Raw genomic sequence first — 6001 nt, 5'->3', positions numbered from 1 at the left:
TTGGAAAAATTACTTGTGTCATGCACAAAGTAGATGTCCTAACCGACTTGCCAAAACTATAGTTTGCTAGCAAGAAATGTGTGGAGTGGTTGAAAAACAAGATACAATGACTCCAACCTAAGTGTATGTAAACTTCCGACTTCAACTGTATCTATGAAAAGCTGAGACTCTCACGAACACGCAGTTGTTTTGCTCTATGACGCTCACAAGCTACACAATAGTCTTTAGAAGGTAAAGGGTTCTTCTACATAGAAGATCATAGGAAACCCCAGGACATAGTGTCTATAATACTGTAATAAGATCACATAGTTGCTGTCACAAACTCCACACAGTTGTCTCTGACTAGTTGGATATTAATTTCCCACTGAGCAAACAATTTCTGTACTTACAGCCTTCAGAAAGTATTCATACCCCTTTACCTATTCCACATTTTGTTGTGTTACAACCTTTGATTAAATATATTATTCTCACCAATCTATACACAATACCCCATAATGACAAAGTGAAAACGTGTTTTTAGAAAATTGTGCTAATTTATTGAAAATGAAATATAGAAATATAAAATTGACATAAGTATTCACACCCCTGAGTCAATACCTGTTAGAATCACCTTTGTCAGCGATTACAGCTGTGAGTCTTTCTGGGTAAGACTCTAAGAGCATTGCACATCTGGATTGTACAATATCTGCACATTATTCTTTAAAAAATTCTTCAAGCTCTGTCAAGTTGGTTGTTGATCATTGCTAGACAGCCATTTTCAAGTCTTGCCATGGATTTTCAAGCCAATTTTTGTCAAAACTGTAACTAGGCCACTCAGGAACATTCAATGTTGTCTTGGTAAGCAACTCCAGTGTATATTTAAGTGATAATGCCCGAGAAGCCGGTGTTTGGAGGATATACCCTCCAAAACACCGGCTTCGAGGGCATTATCACTTTTATACAACGGGTTACCAACATATTCAAATAATGAGTGACGTATTTTCATTATTTTTTTTAAATGAATTTATTCCTACTATTTCATTCTTCCACGAGATATAGTCCTGACACAAATCTAAGGTTGCTACCCAAGCCGGCTGGTAATTCGTTCTATCGGTTTGGTTGCCAGAGATGCATTAAGTATTTTTATTCTGTATCTATGGGCCCAGTCGTTCGTTCTAAATGTTCCATTGCCATACTGGCTGGCAGCGTTCTTATCCCTTGCTTAATAGCTAGCCAACTACAGCTAACATACGTTCACGTCAAACAGTGCAGCCAGAATAACAGCAAAGTAACTGCATTTGCGTTTGTTTTAGCTGTTTTCTAGTGACATTTATTTGGATACATCCATAACAATGAGTTAATGCGCGATTTCGCAAGGCATAGAAAATGTGCTCTCTCGTCAGGACACTGTTGTTCAGAGGAGCTAGCCACCAACACAGCTAACACAATAACTTCAACTTGAAACTGGAAAGACTGCAAACTAGCTGCATTACGTTTTACCTGTTTTCTATTGACATTTATTTATATATATCCATGAAAATTGTGGCAGCTGATTCATGATTTCAACTGGCTTAGAAAAGCTGTCTGCCTGTCTGTCTCATCCCGATACGTTCATTACTATGGGACAGCTGGAGATTGAATTTCAATATTGAAAAAAACGCTGCAAATGTCGGAGACAGAAAATCAAATGCTAGTCTAAAAGAAATGGGAGACAATGTCTAGATACTTTTTATAGTGGAGATCAAGTTTATAAGTTGCCTGGCTGGGCTGATGAGACAGTGGATTGCGCAATCAGATGGAACAGTGTAAATAGGCATTTCAACATCATAGTTTTAGCCGTGGTAACTTGTGGAATAGACACCGGCTGGAATGCAGTTTTAACCAATCAGCATCCAGGATTAGACCCACCCGTTGTATAATTGGTCTTGTGTTTTAGGTTATTCTCCTGCTGAAAGGTGAATTTGTCTCCCAGTGAGTCACGCCCTGACTCAGGGGACGCTTATATGTTGAGTCAGGGTGTGTATATTCCTTGTTGTGCTTGTTCTATGTATGAGGATCTAGTATGTCTAGTTCTATGTTGGCCGGTGTGGTTCCCAATCAGAGGCAGCTGTCGCTCGTTGTCTCTGATTGGGGACCATACTTAAGCAGCCTATTGGCACTGTCTAGTTGTGGGATCTTGTTCCGGTTAAGGTTTGTTGTAGTCTACCTTAGGACTTCACGTTTCGTTTCGTTTATTGTTTTGTCGTGTGTTTATTTAGTTGAATAAACATGTACGTATATCACGCTGCGCCTTGGTCTGTCCCGTCATTCAACGAACGTGACAGAAGATCCCACCAAACGAGGACCAAGCAGCGTGCCCAGGCGGAGCGAGTAGCCATGTCACAGGTGGGCAAATTGTGGTCATGGGAAGAGATATTTGCGGGGAAAGGACCATGGGCTAAGGTAGATGCCCAGGCAGGAGTGGAGCAACGGCAACACGGAGGAGGCCGGTCGAGGAGGAAGCCCGAGAAGCAGCCCCAAGAAATTTTTTTTGGGGGGCACACAGGGTGGTTGGCGGAGCCTAGTGTCAGAGCAGAGACAACTCCCCGTACTCACGCGAGGAAGCGTATGACTGGGCAGGCTCCGTGTTATGCGGAGCTACGTACTGTGTCGCAGTGCGCCGGCACAGTCCTGTACGTCCTGTGCTTGCACCACGCACGTGACGTGCGAAGTTGGGCATCCAGCCAGGACGGGGTGTGCCGGCTCAACGCTCCTGGTCTCCAGTACGTCTCCTTGGTCCCGCATATCCTGCGGCAGTTCTACGAACTGTATCGCCAGTGCGCGTGCACAGCCCAGTGCGTCCTGTGCTGATGCCTCACACATACTGTGCGGAAGTAGGCATTCAGCCAGGATGGGTTGTGCCAGCTCTCCGCTCCAGACCTCCAGTCCGCCTCCACAGCCCGGCCCGGCCTGTTCCTGCTCCTCGCACCAAGCCAGTGATGCGCGTCGCCAGCCCAGCCCAGCCTGTTCCTGCTCCTCGCACCAAGCCAGTGGTGCGCGTCGCCAGCCCGGCCCGGCCTGTTCCTGCTCCTCACATCAAGCCAGTGGTGCGCGTCACCAGCCCTGCCCGGCCTGTTCCTGCTCCTCGCACCAAGCCTGTGGTGCGCGTCGCCAGCCCGGCCCGTTCCTGCTCCTCGCACCAAGCCAGTGGTGCGCGTCGCCAGTCCGGCCCGGCCCGTTCCTGCTCCTCGCACCAAGCCAGTGGTGCGCGTCGCCAGTCCGGCCTGGCCCATTCCTGCTCCTTGCACCAAGCCAGTGGTGCACGTCGCCAGTCCGGCCCGGCCCGTTCCTGCCCCTCGCACCAAGCCAGTGGTGCGTGTTCCTAGTCCGGTCCGGCCCGTGCCTGCTCCTCGCACCAGACCAGTGGTGCGTTTGTCCAGTCCGGCCCGTGCCAGTTCCACCGGTGCCTGGTCCGGCACCGGTCAGCTGCTCCACTCCGGAGCCAGAGCAGTCCGCTCCACCGGTGCCTGATCCAGTTCCGGTCAGCCGTTCCACTCCGGAGCGAGAGCAGTCCGCTCCACCGGTGCCTGATCCAGCTCCGGTCAGCGGCTCCACTCCGGAGCCAGAGCAGTCCGCTCCACCGGTGCCTGATCCAGCTCCGGTCAATGGCTCCACTCTTGAGCCAAAGCAGTCCGCTCCACCGGTGCCCAGTCCGGCTCCGGTCAGTGGCTCCAGTCCAGACCATGATGTCAGCCCCTCTCCAGGTTCGGGGTCTCCCACACCAGGGCCTGGCGTATCGTGGGAGGAAGGAGAGGGGAAGCAACGCGCCGAGGTCTAGACCAGACCAGAGGCGCAACAGGGAGGCGGAGAGTGAGAGGTCGTCACGCCCCGAGCAGGATCCGCCTCCGAGGCGGAATGCCCACCCGGCCCCTACCCTGTTATGTTTATGTTGTGCGGTCGGAGTCCGCACCTTTGGAGGGGGGTACTGTCACGCCCTGACTCAGGGGACGCTTATATGTTGAGTCAGGGTGTGTATATTCCTTGTTGTGCTTGTTCTATGTATGAGGATCTAGGATGTCTAGTTCTATGTTGGCCGGTGTGGTTCCCAATCAGAGGCAGCTGTCGCTCGTTGTCTCTGATTGGGGACCATACATAAGCAGCCTATTGGCACTGTCTAGTTGTGGGATCTTGTTCCGGTTAAGGTTTGTTGTATTCTACCTTAGGACTTCACGTTTCGTTTCGTTTCTTGTTTTGTCGTGTGTTTATTTAGTTGAATAAACATGTACGTATATCACGCTGCGCCTTGGTCTGTCCCGTCATTCAACGAACGTGACACAGTGTCTGGTCGAAAGCAGACTGAACCAAGGATTTTGCCTGTGCTTAGCTCTATTCCGTTTCTTTTTATCAAAAAAAAACTCCCTAGTCCTTTCCAATGACAAGCATACCCATAACATGATGCAGCCACCACCATGCTTGAAAATATGAAGAGTGGTACTCAGTGATGTGTTGTGTTGGATTTGCCCCAAACATAACACTTTGTATTCAGGACATAAAGTTAATTCTTTGCCACATTTTTTGCAGTTTTACTTTAGTACCTTTTTGCAAACAGGATGCATGTTTTGGAATATTTGTATTATGTACTGGCTTCCTTCTTTTCACTCTGTCATTTAGGTTTGTATTGTGGAGTAACTACATTGTTGTTGATCCATTCTCAGTTCTCTTATCACAGCCATTAAACTCTGTAACTGTTTTAAAGTCACTATTAGCCTCATGGTGAAATCCCTGAGTGGTTTTGCTTCCTCTTCGACAACTGAGTTTGGAAGGATGCCTGTATCTTTGTAGTGACTGGGTGTATTGATACATCATCTAAAGTGTAATGAATAACTTCACCATGCTCAAAGGGATATTCAATGTCCCAATAGATGCCTTTCTTTGCGAGGCATTGGAAAACCTCCCTGGTATTTGTGGTTGAATCTGTTTTTGAAATTCTCTTCTCCACTGAGGGACCTTACAGATAATTGTATGTGTGGGGTACAGAAATGAGGTAGTCATTCAAAAATAATGTTATACACTATTATTGCACACAGAGTGAGTCCATGCAACTTATTATGTGACCTATTGACTCAAGACATTTCAGCTTTTTATATTTAATTAATTAAATATAGATATTTCAAAAAACATAATTCCACTTTGACATTATGGGGTATTGTGTGTAGGCCAATGACACAACATCTGCATTTTAATCAATTTTAAATTCAGGCTTTAACGCAACAAAATGTGGAAAAAGTCAAGGGGTGTGAATACTTTCTGAAGGCACTATAAATTCATTTTGATCAGGTTTTTGCTTTGGTGGACCCAAAAAAAAAATCATGAATGCAACTGTTAATCTCAAATTGTTTTGTTTTCTTCTTGTATCCCTGGTTGTCCTGAAAATAAAATTTTAAAACACTTCATTGTGAGGCTAATTATAAGGGCTGGACATGCAGATAAATGAAAGTCAGATAAATGAAAAGCCGATTTTTGTTGGGGGTCTCGGGACTGATAGGGTGAATAGAAAACAGTGTGTGTGTGACATTTGTCTACGAAGCTACATCTACACTATCAATGGAAGTAAAATAAAATAGTCCAGATTTACACATATACCCTTTGGTAACCCACGGACTCTGCAGTGCAAGGTTTATGTAGCCCTGGTAATAATAGATTCATGGAGCGCGTCCTTTATTTGCCCATTCATCTAGGAGACATTGATGCCTTAGTAATACCACACAGGCTAAGGCTTGGGTAATGAGGTACACAAGGCTTAAACAAACAGGGATACAAGCATTCAGTCGTTTTAAAGCCAGGTACATCTCTGGACGTTGCAGTCTTTACGCAGTGTGTGGCATGAGAGCTCATGCTGGATATAACTGAAGACAAGCTTGGGTAAACCCAAACAAACAATTGTAAAGCTTTTCAAAAACGTAGCTTTAGATACACGGAAGATGCGCCCAGGTGAGAGAGGCTCTCCCGTGGAGACCTGAGGGATGAGACGAGAGAAAGACAT

Source organism: Coregonus clupeaformis, chromosome 5 (assembly GCF_020615455.1).
Source record: "Coregonus clupeaformis isolate EN_2021a chromosome 5, ASM2061545v1, whole genome shotgun sequence".
Taxonomy (NCBI): Eukaryota; Metazoa; Chordata; class Actinopteri; order Salmoniformes; family Salmonidae; genus Coregonus; species Coregonus clupeaformis.
This window is presented reverse-complemented; position numbering follows the sequence as displayed.